The sequence below is a fragment of the Malaclemys terrapin genome, chromosome 5 (assembly GCF_027887155.1).
Source record: "Malaclemys terrapin pileata isolate rMalTer1 chromosome 5, rMalTer1.hap1, whole genome shotgun sequence".
Classification (NCBI taxonomy): domain Eukaryota; kingdom Metazoa; phylum Chordata; order Testudines; family Emydidae; genus Malaclemys; species Malaclemys terrapin.
The window spans coordinates 102203541-102219032 of NC_071509.1; the positions used below are offsets into that span (position 1 = coordinate 102203541).

Here is a 15492-nt window from a genome sequence, read left to right on the forward strand (position 1 = left end):
GTCAGGGTCTGTATTGAAATGTCAGTCTGAGAACACAGAAAGCAAATACCATGCACCAGCAAAGGCCATGCACGACTTGGGAGTGAAGCCAGATCTGACAATTGTTGTTCTCTAATATCCATTGGTAAAAGAGTGATCATGCGTAGCCAGACCTATGGGATGCATGAAGACTTCATTCCGGATATGGGGGATCATTCTCACTTAGAGATCACATTCCTGTGTGTCTGAATTGTCCTGCTGATGGTAAGGAAGATTTTACATCTCACAGATCAACTTCTAGATGTGGTACAAGGATCAGGAATATAATACTTACAAAAAGACAGGAAGCAAGAGTTGATGCCCTGGAGCAGGGATGATATTAAGTGAGGCTAATGGCCCAAGCGAAAGCAGTATTTAACACACCCATAGACAGTTTCACACACAGGGATCTCTATACTGCAGTTCTCTCACAGCACAGAAAAGGAGTTTTTAATGATGTTTCCATTTGATTTGCTCCCATTATTGTCTAATGTTTAAGGCAATGGGAAGACAGTGTGGTCTGATGGCTAGAGCACATGACTAGGAGGCCGGCCTTCTGGTATCTAATCTTAGCACTGCTGCTGACTTGCTGGGTGAGCTTTGTCATTCATTATTTTTGTAACTTATTATTTATTAAGCAACAACCATCATATAAACAAGTTATAAAAAAGATAGGTCCTGTCCTAAGGAATTGATTATGTAAAATGTACAATGGGCAAGTAATTTAACCTCTATATGTGCCTCAGTTTAGTCAGCTGCAAAACAGGTATACTAATATTTACCTCCCTGTTAGACTTAAATCATTAATGTTGATAAAGTGGTTTGAGATACTTGTATGAATCATGCTATATTTCAACAAACTATTATTAATAAGATGGGCCCACCCTAATAAAGCATTTCTATTCAGAAGCCCATACACAGAAGTGCAATCATCACAGACTGCAAATCCCAGCATGAGATTACCCTGCTTGATCTAATTTGCCTTGGCAATGAGTTACATTGTATCTCTGTAGGCTGCATCCATCTGTAGGCCACACTTCACCTCCCTACCCCCCACCCCCAATCTAATGACTGTAGTTTTTCATCTCCTTTCAAATACGCACGCCTCTGAGTTTTAATTACCATTAGCCCATATGCTGATAATTAATCTATTCAGTCTATGAAATTATGTTGGTGACAGGAAATGGAGAAGGTTTTGCCAATTTATCTAAGCTTTTCTAGGGAACATCCAGATAACAGCAAGTTGCCAAATGAGAGCTATACTCCCACTACCACAGTCTGTAACAGTGTGTTGCCTGCTTTTACAATCCAGATTTGATGATTCAACAGCAGAAGAGCAGAATAACTAAGAGGCTACCTTCCGCATGCACATCACAGTGGACGAAGTTCTCTCTCTCTCTCTCTCTCGCTCTCTTTTTTTTGAATGCCGTATATTTTAAGCAAGTTCAGACAATTCTATGGATTTATCAGTGTAAGGGAGATCAGAGAGAAAGAGACAGAGGATTCTGGTTGTATCAGTTACAGACAATGGAGGAAGAAAGGTTATTGTTGCTTCACTCTGGTCCTCCATTAGAGGCTATTAAATGTGCTCTCTGCAATGTGCCTAAAGCCAGTTTTTTCCATTCAAACAGAAAAAAAAAACACATATATCAAAAGTCTTCAAATATTAGGCAAACTTCAGGTTCAGTTTAACTCTTCAAGGATCAGATTGTCAACTCAGGCCTTGTCTGTTATTAAAAGAAAAGAATTCTAATTCTTTCCAAGAATTCCATCAGGAAATGTTTTCAGACAAAATTGTCTTCTCTGTAAACAAACAAAACAAACAAACAAACAAACTTGAGCTAGCAAAAAAAAAATCTTCCTTAAAAAACTCCACTTTCTACAGACTTAACATACGGTTACATAGCAGTCATTTTATACTGATGAGTGCATTTGAGTATATTCTTTTGCAAGACAAAACAGAGCAGTCATTGTTTAGCTTTGATTATATCAACTGTAGCCAAAAAAGGCATTTGTCATTACTTAACACTCTAGGGTCCTGATCAGGATTGGGCAGTTACTGGGAATTAGTTAGAGAGGTAAATTTTGCCAAGGCATCTCTTAAACTTAAATGTTGGTCAGGATATGGCATTCTAAAGTGTGAGGTAGGTTTCCTCCCTCTAAAGAAGGTGGTGGTGATCTCTGCTAGTAATGGTTCCAAGGTATTCCTGACGCTTTCACTAGCCAAGAACAGCATGGATCTGAGTTGCAGGTGGTGGCTTGGTTTTCCTATAGTGCTTCTAGGATGTTGTCCTGCTGTGTGAAGGGGCAATAAGGGAAGGCACCATGTCATCAGGCCTTCATCTGTTGAATGGTTATTGGTGTCCTGAAAGGCCGTCTCAGATTTAAATGATTTCCTCTGAGAAGTGGGTTGATAATTCACAGTAGGATGTGCTGGGTTCTGGAATTGAATGGAGGTATTGGCGCTAACAATGTGGTTAATGGTCCAGAATAGTTCAGTGGAGATGTTCTAGTAAGCTGCTATGGTGAAGGAAAAGAAGAATTTCTTTGCTTGTTCCACAACCAGGGCATCACTGATGCTTGGGTTTTCTTCCTTTCTGCTTCTGTCACAGGTCACCAGAGAACCACAGAGATTTATTGGGGTGATGGAGAGGGAGGCGTTTCTTGAGTCCCAGAGAGTTAATGGCTGTGGCTAGTTATTAACCAAATCATTACTAAATTTGCTAGATTTACTAAATATTCTATCCCAAAGCTTTTTGGAAGTGTGGAGTTATCTGCAAGGATATTTTGAGCTTCCAGCAGCAGTCCACTATGATTGCTTCTTCTTACTTGAAGACCAGAAAGGTTTTAATTTCTGTCTAGAGGAAGTAGTGGTTACTCCATCATGGGGGGCTTCTCTGGAGCCACAGGCAGTCCAGAAATAAGTTCCAGGACATGAATAGCTGTATGTAGGGGTTCACTAAGATTATCTTCAGAAAGTGTGGAGAAAAGATTTGGGGCCATTGCATCAAAGAAGTTATCACCATGGGTGTTGATGCGTCTCAGAAAAATAAGAATTGGGAATTTCATCACTATATCAGATCTCAGTCGACTCCTCTAGGAACCAGTGTTTTTAGAGGTATACAGATTAGCAGCAAGCATTGTCTCTGCATTCACAGAGTAGTGAGATACTTTCAAAGGACAAACATTGAGAGTTGAACGGGCTTAACATCTTGTGGCTTGGGCCCTTTAGGAGGTTTGTAGATCCCAATATGGGTCATATTCTCAACTGCAGTCAAGTTATGGTTGGTACAACTAGGGTAAAGAGGGGAAGCTGGGATAAAATTACATCTGCAATCTTCCAGTCTGAAGCCTGGGTTGGGGCTGGTCTTGTTCCCATTGTCATTTAGAGCATCCTCAGTGCTGCTCTAAATTACACTCTGCTGCCTATAGCCCCAAAGAGCCATTCTAGTTGCCAGGGATTGCTGGGGCAAAAGGATGGCATGGTCACCTACCCAACCTCCTAGGACCACCCTTCCACCCAGGGGTGGGGTATCAGTTCTATGCCTCCCAGCTATTTCCCTTACACACACTTGATGAGAACAGTGCAAAGCACTTGGCATAGACTCTGGGATCATATTTATAGCATCTGCATGTGTAGACTAATGAGGCTATGTCTATACTACAGCTGATACAAAGTATCACTATAGTACTGTAACAGACATTTGCTACAGTGACAGAAGGTGTTTTTCCATTTCTGTAATTAATCCAACCCTCCAAGAGGCAGTAGCTTGGTTGATGGACGAATAGTTCTGTCACCTTAGCGCTGTCTACACCGATGCTTAGGTCATTTTAACTATGTCGCTCAGGTGCCTGAATCCCCCTCCCCTTCCCCCGAGTAACATAATTAGGTGTTAGATGTCAACCAGGCCTAGATCATAACATTTGGAATCCATACTATATGCTTTTGGGGAATCATCACAAATCATTGTTCTGAATTGGTAAGTCTTTTACTAGCAATTTTGTCTTAAAGAACGCGTAAGTACTTTTCTGGGAGTGATAGAATGCTTCAAATGCTGCTTTAGTGGGAAAAGAAATTATTACACTGGCAGTGCACTGGTCTGAGAGTCAGGAGAGGTAGGTTCTGTTTCCAGCCAGGGCTGGCTCCAGGCACCAGCTTGCCAAGCAGGTGCTTGGGGCGGCCACTCTGGAGAGGGGCGGCACGTCCAGCTATTCGGTGGCAATTCAGCGGACGGTCCCTCACTCCCACTTGGAGCGAATTGCCGCTGCAGATCGCGATCGCAGCTTTTTTTTTTTTTTTTCGCTTGGGGCGGCAAAAACCCTGGAGCCGGCCCTGTTTCCAGCTATGCCACTGCCCTGCTATGTGACACTTTACCTCTTCATGCCTCTGTTTCCCCTCTTACAATTTGTCTTTCTTGTAAATTTAGACTGCTAATTCTATCTTTTAGTATATGAGTTTCACAATTCCTAGCACAATTGGACCTGGATAGTGGTTGGAGACTGCTGTAATATAAATAGTAATCCAGTGAGTTTGTGAGTTTTGAAGTTGGAGTTTTAGACTGCGCTGTGGATGGAAACAGGTGCAGTGTTCAGATGCTTGGATGACCGCATTTTCATGCTTTCTAATCTTTGTCTTTTTTTTTTTAAAGTGTAACCTTAACTTTGAATTTCCAGGAATTCCAAACATTGTGTTTTATTCCTGAAAGGAGAAAGAGAGAGTGTATGCATGTGTACACATGTATATAGGCAGAGGCAGACAGACTTTCCTACAAACTATACTGAAATGTATAACTTGTATAAAGAAACAGAAGCTATTCACACCCACTTATTGAGTTCATCAAACTCTAGAAACATATCTGCTTTGAATTCCAGGATCCCATGGAAACATATTTGTATATGTTTTCCTTCTGTGCCAGTTCCCCCCTTAGATCTCAGAAGGGTTGTGTTTATTCTTTTGTTCATTTGTCTTACGTTAGCATTTTTTTCTACCACTAGTTCCTGAGTTTGATTTTCGAATTGGATGCCCTACTTTGGGCCCTCAGTGCATCTATCTCCTGAGAGCTGCCTTTGCAAAGCATAATAGAAGTTGTTTTGATTAACTTTCTTCAACGTACACTGTATCAGTGAATTTACAAATAGTTCCACTACATCAGGGGTGGGCACTATGGCCCATGGGCCACATCCGGCCTGCGGGACTGTCCTGCCCGGCCCCGAGCTCCTGGCTCGGGATGCTAGCCCCGGCCCCTTCCCCGCTGTTCCTCCTTGCCTGCAGCCTCAGCTTGCTCGCTCCGCTGCTCGCTCTGCGCAATGCTCTGGGCGGCGGGGCTGTGAGCTTCTGGGTCGGTGCAACTGCAGAGCCCAGCCTGACCTGGTGCTCTGTGCTGCGTGGTGGCAGCAGCGGTGGTAGCATAGCTGTAGCACCATCAACCACCAGTGCTCCAGGCAACACAGTAAGGGGGCAGGGAGCAGGAGGGGTTGGATACAGGGTAGGGGAGTTCGGGGCAGTGGTCTGGGGGTGTGGGTGTGGATAGGGGTCGGGGCGGTTGGGGGGGAACAGGGGGTTGAATGGGGACAGGGGTCCCGGGGAGGCAGTCAGGAAGAAGGGGGGGTTGGATGGGGCAGGAGTCCCAGGGGGCCCATCAGGAATGAGAGGAGGGGTTGGATGGGGCAGCGCGGTCCGGGGGCAGTCAGGGGACAGGGAGCGGGCGTGAGTGGATGGGGAAGGGGTCCCAGAGGGGCTGTCAGGAAACAGGGGGGGTTGGATGGGGCAGGAGTCCGGGGGGGGGGGGGCAGATAGGAGGTGGGGGCCGGACCACGACCCCCTCCCCTAACCGGCCCTCCATACAATTTACGAAACCCGATGCGGCCCTCAAGACAAAAAGTTTGCCCTCCCCTGCACTACATGATAGATTTCCTAAAGCATTCTAAGTAACCATTTGTTTCTTTAGAAGAGAGCACATACTCTACTATCCATTTAATCAAGTGACAGAAGGAACAACCTTAATTGACAGTTCCAAGAAGAACAATTAAGTAGACAGACAAATTTGAAGTTGTTTAAAATTGACTATTGCCCCTGCAGTGCTGCACGGCACCATTTTATTTTCCAGCAAGCATTAGAAATGTTAATAAGAAGTCACTATTAATTATAAACAGTGCAGAATTGCTCAATGGTCATTTCCACTTAGTAAAAACTCCAGATTTTTAGATTAGATTTACTAAAAAGATCCTGGGCCAGAGCCTATGTCCCAGACCCTTTGTTTGTGCACCAAAAAAGATAGAAACCTTTATCAAACAGAGAGCTAGTTCATGATTCTCAGAGAGAGTGTGCTGAAAAAAATGCTTTGAAAGATGAATAGAAATAGTTGCTGGTAAAGCAGAAGGCAATATAGCTGCACCTACATCCTTGTTGTTATTGTTAAAATTAACAAAAAGGAATAAGGTGACTGGTTAATAGCAATCAGGAGGAATAGAGGTACTTTTTTTCCCATAACCAGTTTGGAATATGCCCCAAAGAAGTTGGTAAGTGAAAATAATGTAAAGTCTGAGAAGACAGCAGATGTGAGAGAAGCTATTCTAATAAAAATTGTTGTGGTCAAAGGCCCTTCAATTGTAGCTGTTCAATGTGTGCAGAAAGGCAAAACCAACATGGTTAAATACACTTCATTTTCTCTTTGAAGCAACATTTGATGTCACGGAGTTTCACTTGCTCCAGTCTGTAGGCATATAGTGATACAAAACCAGATTGTGCCTGCAGCTATTGGGTGACGGAGGTTCTTTTCCATTTCAGATTATGCAATTGAATGTAGTGCAGTTAAAGCCTGGTTCTGCAAGATGCTGAGCATCCTCAATTCCTATTGACATTGAGGAGAACTGAGGGATCTCAGCACACACAGCCCAGAATGTGCACAGCATTTTGTTCTATTGGGTCTTTATTCCTTTGACTGTTTAACTCTGACCCTGAAATGTTCTGGGAGTTGAAGGTGCTCACCCGGCCCTTTTCAGGATCAGCCTCCAGTGAACAGCTTTAAGGATTTGATCAAGGGCCTTCTCCTCTTTTCAGCCAGTCAACCAAATGCCTTGATATTTTATGTATTACATTACCTTAATAAAATGATTCTTTGACTAAATGATTAGTTTGACAGGATTATTCGAACACATTAGTGTATACATTACACTGTACAGCTAGAGGTTATATATAAAGATAAAACAATATTTGTTTTTAAAATAAAATCTTTTTTAAAAAATCTCCTCTGTAAGGATAAGTATTGTGTTAATAGCAAGGAAATGACTATGCTAATGAAGTGATGTAATGTTAGTATGGAATTGAGTTTGAAAATTGTGTTTAAACTCTAACTTCTGTGTTTTAAATGCCCCCTATGAGCCAGAAGCCTCCAGAGGCTGAACAGGCTCACTCTGAGTTGAGTAGAGTTTATAGGTGCTGTGCCTTGTCTCCAGTCAATCTGCCTCTCAAGCACTTACTAAACATTACTCTCCCTAACAATACTGAATAGAATTTTTTTCCCTTTAGGAGGGGCTCATTTTTAGAACACTGACCAGTGATTGTTAATTTGATACTATAACTCTGCAAAGAAAGTGGCAGACATGCTGAACTCAAAACCATATTAGAAGAGTTGTCTTAAGAATTGACTCAAGGGAAATATATGCACAGTGAGTGCTCATGGAAATATAACCTTGCTGCAGAATGTTCAGATAAATGAGAGAGAATGTCAGGCCCTGGAGATTACAGCCTATTTAGTATAAAAAAACAATAAACATACAGATACATTTTCAGAAGGGTTCACTCATTTTGTTGTCCTCAGGTTTTGGGGGCCCAACTTGAGATACCTTGTATCTGAGGCTTGGTCTACACTAAACCCCCAAATCGAACTAAGGTACGCAACTTCAGCTACGTGAATAACGTAGCTGAAGTCGACATACCTTAGTTCGAACTTACCGCCGTCCAGACGCGGCAGGCAGGCTCCCCCGTCGACTCCGCGTACTCCTCGCGGCGAGCAGGATTACCGGAGTCGACGGGGAGCACTTCTGAGTTCGATTTATCGCGTCCAGACTAGACGCGATAAATCGAACCCAGAAGTTCGATTGCCTGCCGCCGAACCAGCGCGGTAAGTATAGACAAGCCCTGATTCTCAGAGGCAGTGAAGATCTGCATCTCCGGCGGATATGAATAGGAGCTATGGGTCTTCAGGACCACTGAGAATTGGGTATAAGATGACACTAATTGAACACACAAAGATAGAAGCATAAAACCCTTCTGCAAATTTTTGCCATTGTGTTTATCTGCGATATATTGGAAAAAACTTCCCCAAGGACTTTCAGTCTCCAAGGCACATTCCAGAATGCTACAGCAGATACAATTTTTATTTCAAAGTAGTGAGAAAAAAACGGTGATCTAATGATTTCAGCATAGGTCTGCATGCCAGGAAGGCTTGAACTCTAATATGTCTCTGACACTGATTTTCTCTGTGGTTGAGGCAAGCTCCTCATTCTCTCTATTTGCACTTACCCCTTTGTAAAATAGCCTGGTAGAGGTTGCTTCCTTACAGGAGTATTGTGAGGCTCAATTAGCATTTGCAAAGGGCTCCGTGTTATTGTGAATGAAGAGAAGCTGAAAATACTCCATCAGGTAAAGTGGGTATTTCCAGTACCTTTGCATGATCAGATCTGCAGCATAGGTAGAGATAAGGTTAGTTATCCGTTTGCCTATTGTCCCCTCCTTTGAGGTGACCGTTACACAATAGTAATTCTGCTTTTTTTTTCTGGTAGCAAAGTAGTGTCAGAGGATGGGGTGTCACAAAAGGTGGTGCTGGAGCAAACTGATCATTAAAAAGCAGAGACCAGGTGGGTGAAGTAATATCTTTTATTGGACCATAAAGATATTACCTCACCACTTGTCTCTATCCTGGGACTGACATGGCTACAACTACACTGCATACAATAATTTAAAAGCAGTACGTCACTGCTTGGAAGGGTGTTAACAGGCCCTTCATCTTGAATAGTCCCTTGAAATATATGTTAACTATTTATGCTTAACAATCTGTTCCACTTTGTATTTAGCTGTTAGACCCTGAGTACATTGTCCAGATCTGAAGGAGAGCTCTGTGTAAGTTTGAAAGCTTGCTTCCCTCATCAACAGAAGTTGGTCCAACAAAAGATATTACCTCACCCACCTTGCCTCTAATATCCTGGGACCAAGACGACTACAACAGTACTGCATACCAGGCCAGATGTCATTCACCCAGGAATTCTGAAGGAACTCAAGTTTGAGCTGATAACAAAAATATGCAACCGCTTATTAAAAACAGCCATTAGTTCAGCGTGCATCTTACTCCAATAAGTCTTACACCTGTACCTGGCAAATAGGTTGAAGCAAAAATTAGAAATATAACAACAAAACCTGGAAGATCATGAGATAATAGGTTTTAACCAGTGTTGTTTCTGAAAAAGAAAGGTGTCTCTCATATTCAAAGAATTCAGTCAATAAAATAATAGATACATTATATCAACCAGTTGTCCTTTATTTAGACTTCCAAAAGGCCTTTGACAACATCCCATACAAGACGCTACTAAAGAAACTAAGTAGTTGTGTGATGAGATGCAAAATATTATCATGGATCAAAAAAATGGTTAGGAGACAGAAAGCAAAATAAGATTAAATGTTCAATTTTCATCATGGCAAAAGGTCAACAGCAGGGTGTCTCAAAGTTCTGTCCGAGGTCCTATGTTGATTAATATAGTTATTAATCATCTTAAAAGCGAGGGTAGTGAGGTAGCAAAATTTGTAGATGATGCAAAGTTTTTTAGGTTTGTCAAGACTAGACAGGACTTTGAGGAATTTCTGAGAAACGTAAACTAGCTAATAGAATCAGCAATATGATAGCAAATGAAGTTCAGTGTCAACAAATACAAAGTAATGAACATGGAGGGGAAAAATTTAAACTACTTGTACTGCTTAAAGAGCTCTAAATTAACTTTGTGAACACAGGTAAGGGAGCTGGGTATCATAGTAGAAAGCTAATGAAAGCCTCTGTTCAGTGTGCATCTGCAATAAAAGAAACCTAACAAGCTGTTAGCATGCATAAGGAGTGGGATGGAGAATAAGATGGAGTGTCAGCCAGGACTCTGAGGGACATATTTTCAAATCTGGCTTCTCAGGGTATATTTACAATGGAGCTGGAAAGTGTAATTTCCAGCTTCAGCAGACATACCCATACTAGCTCTGATCCAGGTAGCATGCTAAAAGTAGAAGTGTAGCTGCTGCAGCATGAGCCGTAGGAGGAGCTAGCCTCCGAAGTACATACCTAGGGTCTCAGACAGGACTGTTAACCAGTCCCACCAGTTCTCAGTGTTAACCAGTTCTCACTACTGAGGCTATACTTCTATTTTTAGCACACTAATTTGATCAGAGCTAGTGCAGGTATGTCTACTTGAGCTGAATATTATACCTCCAAATGCAGAACAGACACCCACTTAAACTCCATTTGCAAGGTGTTTGTAGGCGCAGATCGTGGTTTGTAGAGAATGAGCTACACATTCTATAACTCATAAGAGCAGTAAGAGGGCAATTTAGACTATCATTTTTATTTTTTTTAATCTACAATATGTTTTTGTTAATCAGCAAAGGGAATCTGAGAGACGAGAGGAAAGGGAGTATATTATGTGCTGCCATATTACATTATACACGCTTCAGTGAAGCAAGAGCAAGCATATTTAAATGCAATTGCAAGCTGTGTTTACATTAGGCTTTTCCTTAAATTATGCATCATGGTGGTGTCCTTGAACTCTTGCATTTCTTGTTTAAATGAATGCAGTGACATCTTGTGGGACTTTTCCCAAGATTCAACTAGTCGCACTTCCTGTGAATACATAAAACACCAAACCATCTTCCTTGAGTACAGAAAACATTGCAATTATTTTTGCTAGATAGTACATACAGTATTCTTGGAGCTTGCCAAAATTTCTAGAGCACCCCCGCAAACCAGATGAAATGCAGGATTGTTACCATACCAAAACCTTTCAATAAACCTAGACTGTTTCATCTAAGATTGGACTGAGCCATGAGTGAAAATGGGTTGTGTTTCAGGCACATTTACAGTTCAGAGACCTAGGTTACCAGAGAGAGATTTATAGTTCAGTACTGAGGCTAAACAAAATTCTTAGATATATTTGCAGCATTGTGCTCTGAGTTTATGGATTAATTCAAACCACTTACTACGCAAATAACGCAACCATTTGCTATCTATGCCTATAAAGCCTTTATACCACTATATATCATCATGTACTTTCTCAACTTAATTAATTCTACATCACTGTGAGGTCAATGACTTACAATTTACACTAGAGTAAGAAAGAAGAAAATCGGGTTCATATATGGGTCAGATCTCCAGCTGGTATAATTCTGTGTAATTCCATCAAAGATTTTTTCTACAGGACACACCTGTTTGAATTCCTTTCATCCAATCTAATACATAAAGTGAAGTCAAGGAAATATACCAGACTTAAAATACTGACTCTGTGGCCTAACATGCAGCTGTCTTAAAACAATGAAAAAAATATCTGCCTGTATTTTAATTATTCATAGACACTTAATTGAAAGAAGAAAGGCAGGATTTGGCTAAATTGAAACTTGGTGTAATGAGTCAGAAGCAAATACCTCAGATCTTGTAAAAAGCCCCATCCCATTCAACCAGGGTTCAGCATATCCACAGACAAGGACCCATCCAAATGATCCCAAAGCAGGTATATAGGCTCCTAAGGGAATCAGTCTCTCTTATCCACTCAACATCACTGTCTGGCTGGAAGCATTCCCATTACCTAGTAGTTCTGACAGATTGCCCCTGCTCCCACTCTAGTCCATGCTCATTTCCACACTAACTAGTCCCTGCTCCAGCTTGCATCTGCTCCTGCCTCAGCTGGCAATTCTGACACTTGAGGCCTCTGTACTAACCTTAAAGCTACAGTATCATTGGTGTAAGTCAGGAATCAACATCCAGCTCACTTTAAAAAAAATGCTTTAATCAGACTCAGTCTGGTAAATTTACTGAATTGATTCTTAATCTTCAACCTGCTGGGGAGAAGAGTGGGTGAAGAATTTCTGTTAAAGAAGAGGTGAACATAAGAATGTCCATAGTGGGTCAGACTAAAGGTCCATCTAGCCCAGTATCCTGTCTTCCGACAGTGGCCAATGCCAGGTGCCTCAGGAACCTGTGATGTGCTCTCCCAGAACTCCTGATAAAGAAGAAACATCCTGATTCCCCAAAGAGCTCAAATTATTGTCACAGCATTTTCTTCCAGCATGAAGGAGGTCACACTCCACAGACCACACCACATGGTACTGGGAAGTGAACAATAAATAGCATGCATCCTTTCAATCTGTCCTTGGCTGGCTCCCTGTTCCCCATGAGGACCTGCTGGGCGTCTCCTGCAGCTCTAGATTTGATAGTGCTGTCTGAACTGGCCCTGTAATGCCTTTCCATCAGTAAAATCAGTTAAAGAGAAGCATCTTGCATTCTATCAGAGAGAGCTCCTCTCTCAAAACTGGTATTATGTCATTCAGATTTTAGACGGGGGTGGGGGGAGAAAGTAATTGCTCCTTAAACTATTTTTAAAACTCTAACACAGCATTTCTCAAACTGGGGTCTGGGGATCAACTCCTCCCCTGCCCTCCCAGTGCCTCCTGCACACTGGGGAACAGTTGTTCCCCGGCATGCGGGAGGAGCAGGCATAGGGTGCACTCGGGGAAGAGGGGGAAGAGGAGGGGCAAGGATGAGGCCTTGGGGGAAGGAGTGGAACGGGGGCCTTGGGGGGTCTGTAAAAAATTTTTTTTAAAATTGGGGTCCTTGAGTCGCTAAAGTTTGAGAACTGCTGCTTTAACCTATCAATGCCAACAGATTTATATGCCTTTATACCATTAATTACTACCCCACTTCTTCGTGCCCTGCTCCACACAGGCAAGCACAGTAAATGTAGGTCATGGATACGTCCCTTTTTTGTTTTAAAAGGTCTTTTCTTACATTTCTGTTTCTTTCTGATGTATATCGTTGTGTGAAAAGGATGATAAATCCTTTAAACATTCACTGGTCTCCTTCAAATCCCATGTTTAGCTCCCTCTTTCATTTCTAATCATTGACATGCTGATTACAAGGCCTCACTTTTCTACTTAAGAGATTAGAACACTGTCCTTCCTCTTTGCTCCTAGAAAGAACTTCTGTTAACATAGAAGCTGCCACAATAACATTGTTGGCAAAAAGGGGGTGCCACCTTGGAGTCCAGTGTGGTAGAGCTCTGGAGTTCCACTCCACTTGGAGACAGGTGAAGCTAGCAAAACCTGAGGGTGCACCCGTGAGGGGCTGGAAGGGGATATCAGGCACTGCCTTGTAACCATGTCAGGACAGTGGGAAGAGGTGTTGTAGCTTAGTGATCCAGTATAAAGTGGGGTGAATGTAGACAGGGCCGGCTCCAGGCACCAGCTTGCCAAGCAGGTCCCTTGGGGCGGCCACTCCGGAGAGGGGTGGCACGTCCAACTATTAGGCGGCAATTCGGCGGACGGTCCCTCAGTCCCGCTCGGAGCGAAGGACCTCCCGCCAAATTGCCATCGCGATCGCGGGGTTTTTTAATTTTTTTTTTTATTTTTTTTGCGCCGCTTGGGGTGGCAAAAACCCTGGAGCCAGCCCTGAATGTAGAGTTCTACACGGGAAAGAGTTCAGGTCAAGGCCTGTCACTTGGAAAGAGTGCCTGGTGGGGAAGAGATCACAAGAGCAGCTGCCCACTGAGCCATGACCGTCCTTATACATAAAATAATATTAATCTCAGACTGATTTTAACCAAAATTCAAATGCTTTGAAGTCACTAGTGGAAAAAGAAGAAATACAGGCCAACAAGTTTATGAAATATACTGAAATTTTCCTTTTATTTTCAAACTTGCCATAATGTGAATATTTCTCTAAAAAGGTTTTGCCAGATATTTTCTATATATTGTAAAAAAAAAAAATCTATTAAAGAGTGCCTATGTGAAAATCAAGGCACAATTTAATAAAACAAATACAGAAGTACAAATAGATCCAATGTCCTCAGTACTCTATCCAGTCCACCAAAAGAAGACCTCCTCAGTTCACTCACCCTGAGCTGGGGAAAAGAAAAACCGTAATAAAATAGCCCCAAAAGTCCTTTACAGTACACTAGGGGGTAACTTCTTCCAAATTTGGTGATCGGTCTAACACTCTGCATGTGAGTAAATAGTAAGTCCCCTCCCCACCCCGCCTCCAATATACAGTACTTTTGGTGTCCCAGAGTTACTGAAATGTTCTAGCTAATGGTAGATTTAGCATATGGTGCTAGTTACAGATGCTTTTTAACTCTGACAGCATTCAAGAAAACATGCTCAGAGTTCATTCGTCCCTAGTACAGATTGGTGTCTAGATTCCAAGGCCTGTTTATACTGTACCTAAACAAAATAAAAAAGAGCAAATTCTTTTGTTTTACAGCTAAAGAGAGAAGTCTGTTAAATTCTGACATTTAATATTAAAACTGGAATATGTAGGCATTAAAAATGTAAATTCTAACGTTAATCTTCACTATAAAATAGACATGTGGGTTTACTAATGACAATACTTTGGAAAAAAGTGAAGTCAGCCATTCAGGAATTAGGACAAAGACTACAGCATGGATCTGCACTCAGCTATACTAGTGTAAATCTGCAGTAACTCCGTTAACTTTAATGGAGGGAGAGCACATAACAGAACAGCTCTTTAACAATGAAATACAATAATGTCTCATCTGTGCTTTGCAAACACTGCTGGCTGCCCAGTCACTTCAGAAAAGTATTTTAAAGCCTAGGTAGCAGATCCTCAGGTAGTTTAAATTTTTATAGCTCAATTTTCATAATGGTCACTCTGAAAATTTGCACCAATAGAGGATCTGCTCAGGTTTTAATCCACAAGGTACTTAATGTGCTGAGACATGACTACCTTATCACGCACAATACCCCCAGACAACTGTGTACCATATAGATTTTGCAGCTGGATAGACGCAGGTTCCAGCTATCAGGGACTGGGAATTGAGCATTCGAAACTGCAGTACTCCAGCTGTGCAATGTAGCTTTCCCAAAAAATCAAGCTAAGCCCAAACCAAACAGCTTTTATATCATAGTGTAGAACACTCCTTTTCTATATAGCTGTCATGAACTGGGACAAGGGTGGTTATAGCCAGTATCAGGCACCAAGCAGGGCTGGAGCAGACTAGGAATAAAGCAGGTACAGGAGAGATCATAGCTGCAGGCACATATATTGAGCAGTGAGAGATCAGTTGATGCTGCTGGGTTTAAGAGCAGGTTTGCTGACTTAGTCAGGTAAAGTGGTCAATTAGGTGGCCCTGCTGTGGCTCAGCTGAGATTACAGGCAGCTCTGAGATAGGGCAGACACAACTGCAACAGGCCTCATTCCTGACAATAGCCGTTCA

At 42.2% G+C, this 15492-nt stretch overlaps 1 protein-coding gene across 2 annotated transcripts in view; it reads left to right on the forward strand.

Annotated features, from left to right (window-relative positions):
- The window catches only part of LOC128838280 (uncharacterized), a 60347-nt gene that overhangs the window by 25075 nt on the left and 19780 nt on the right, over positions 1-15492 (forward strand). Inside the window, exon 2 of one of the 2 annotated variants that reach the window (XR_008445147.1) lies at positions 9094-9507. The exons of the other annotated variant lie outside the window; for it this stretch is intronic. The gene's annotated coding sequence lies outside the window, so the exon portion shown is untranslated. Of the gene's footprint in view, positions 1-9093; positions 9508-15492 lie in introns of those variants that run through there. 2 annotated transcript variants of the gene reach the window in all.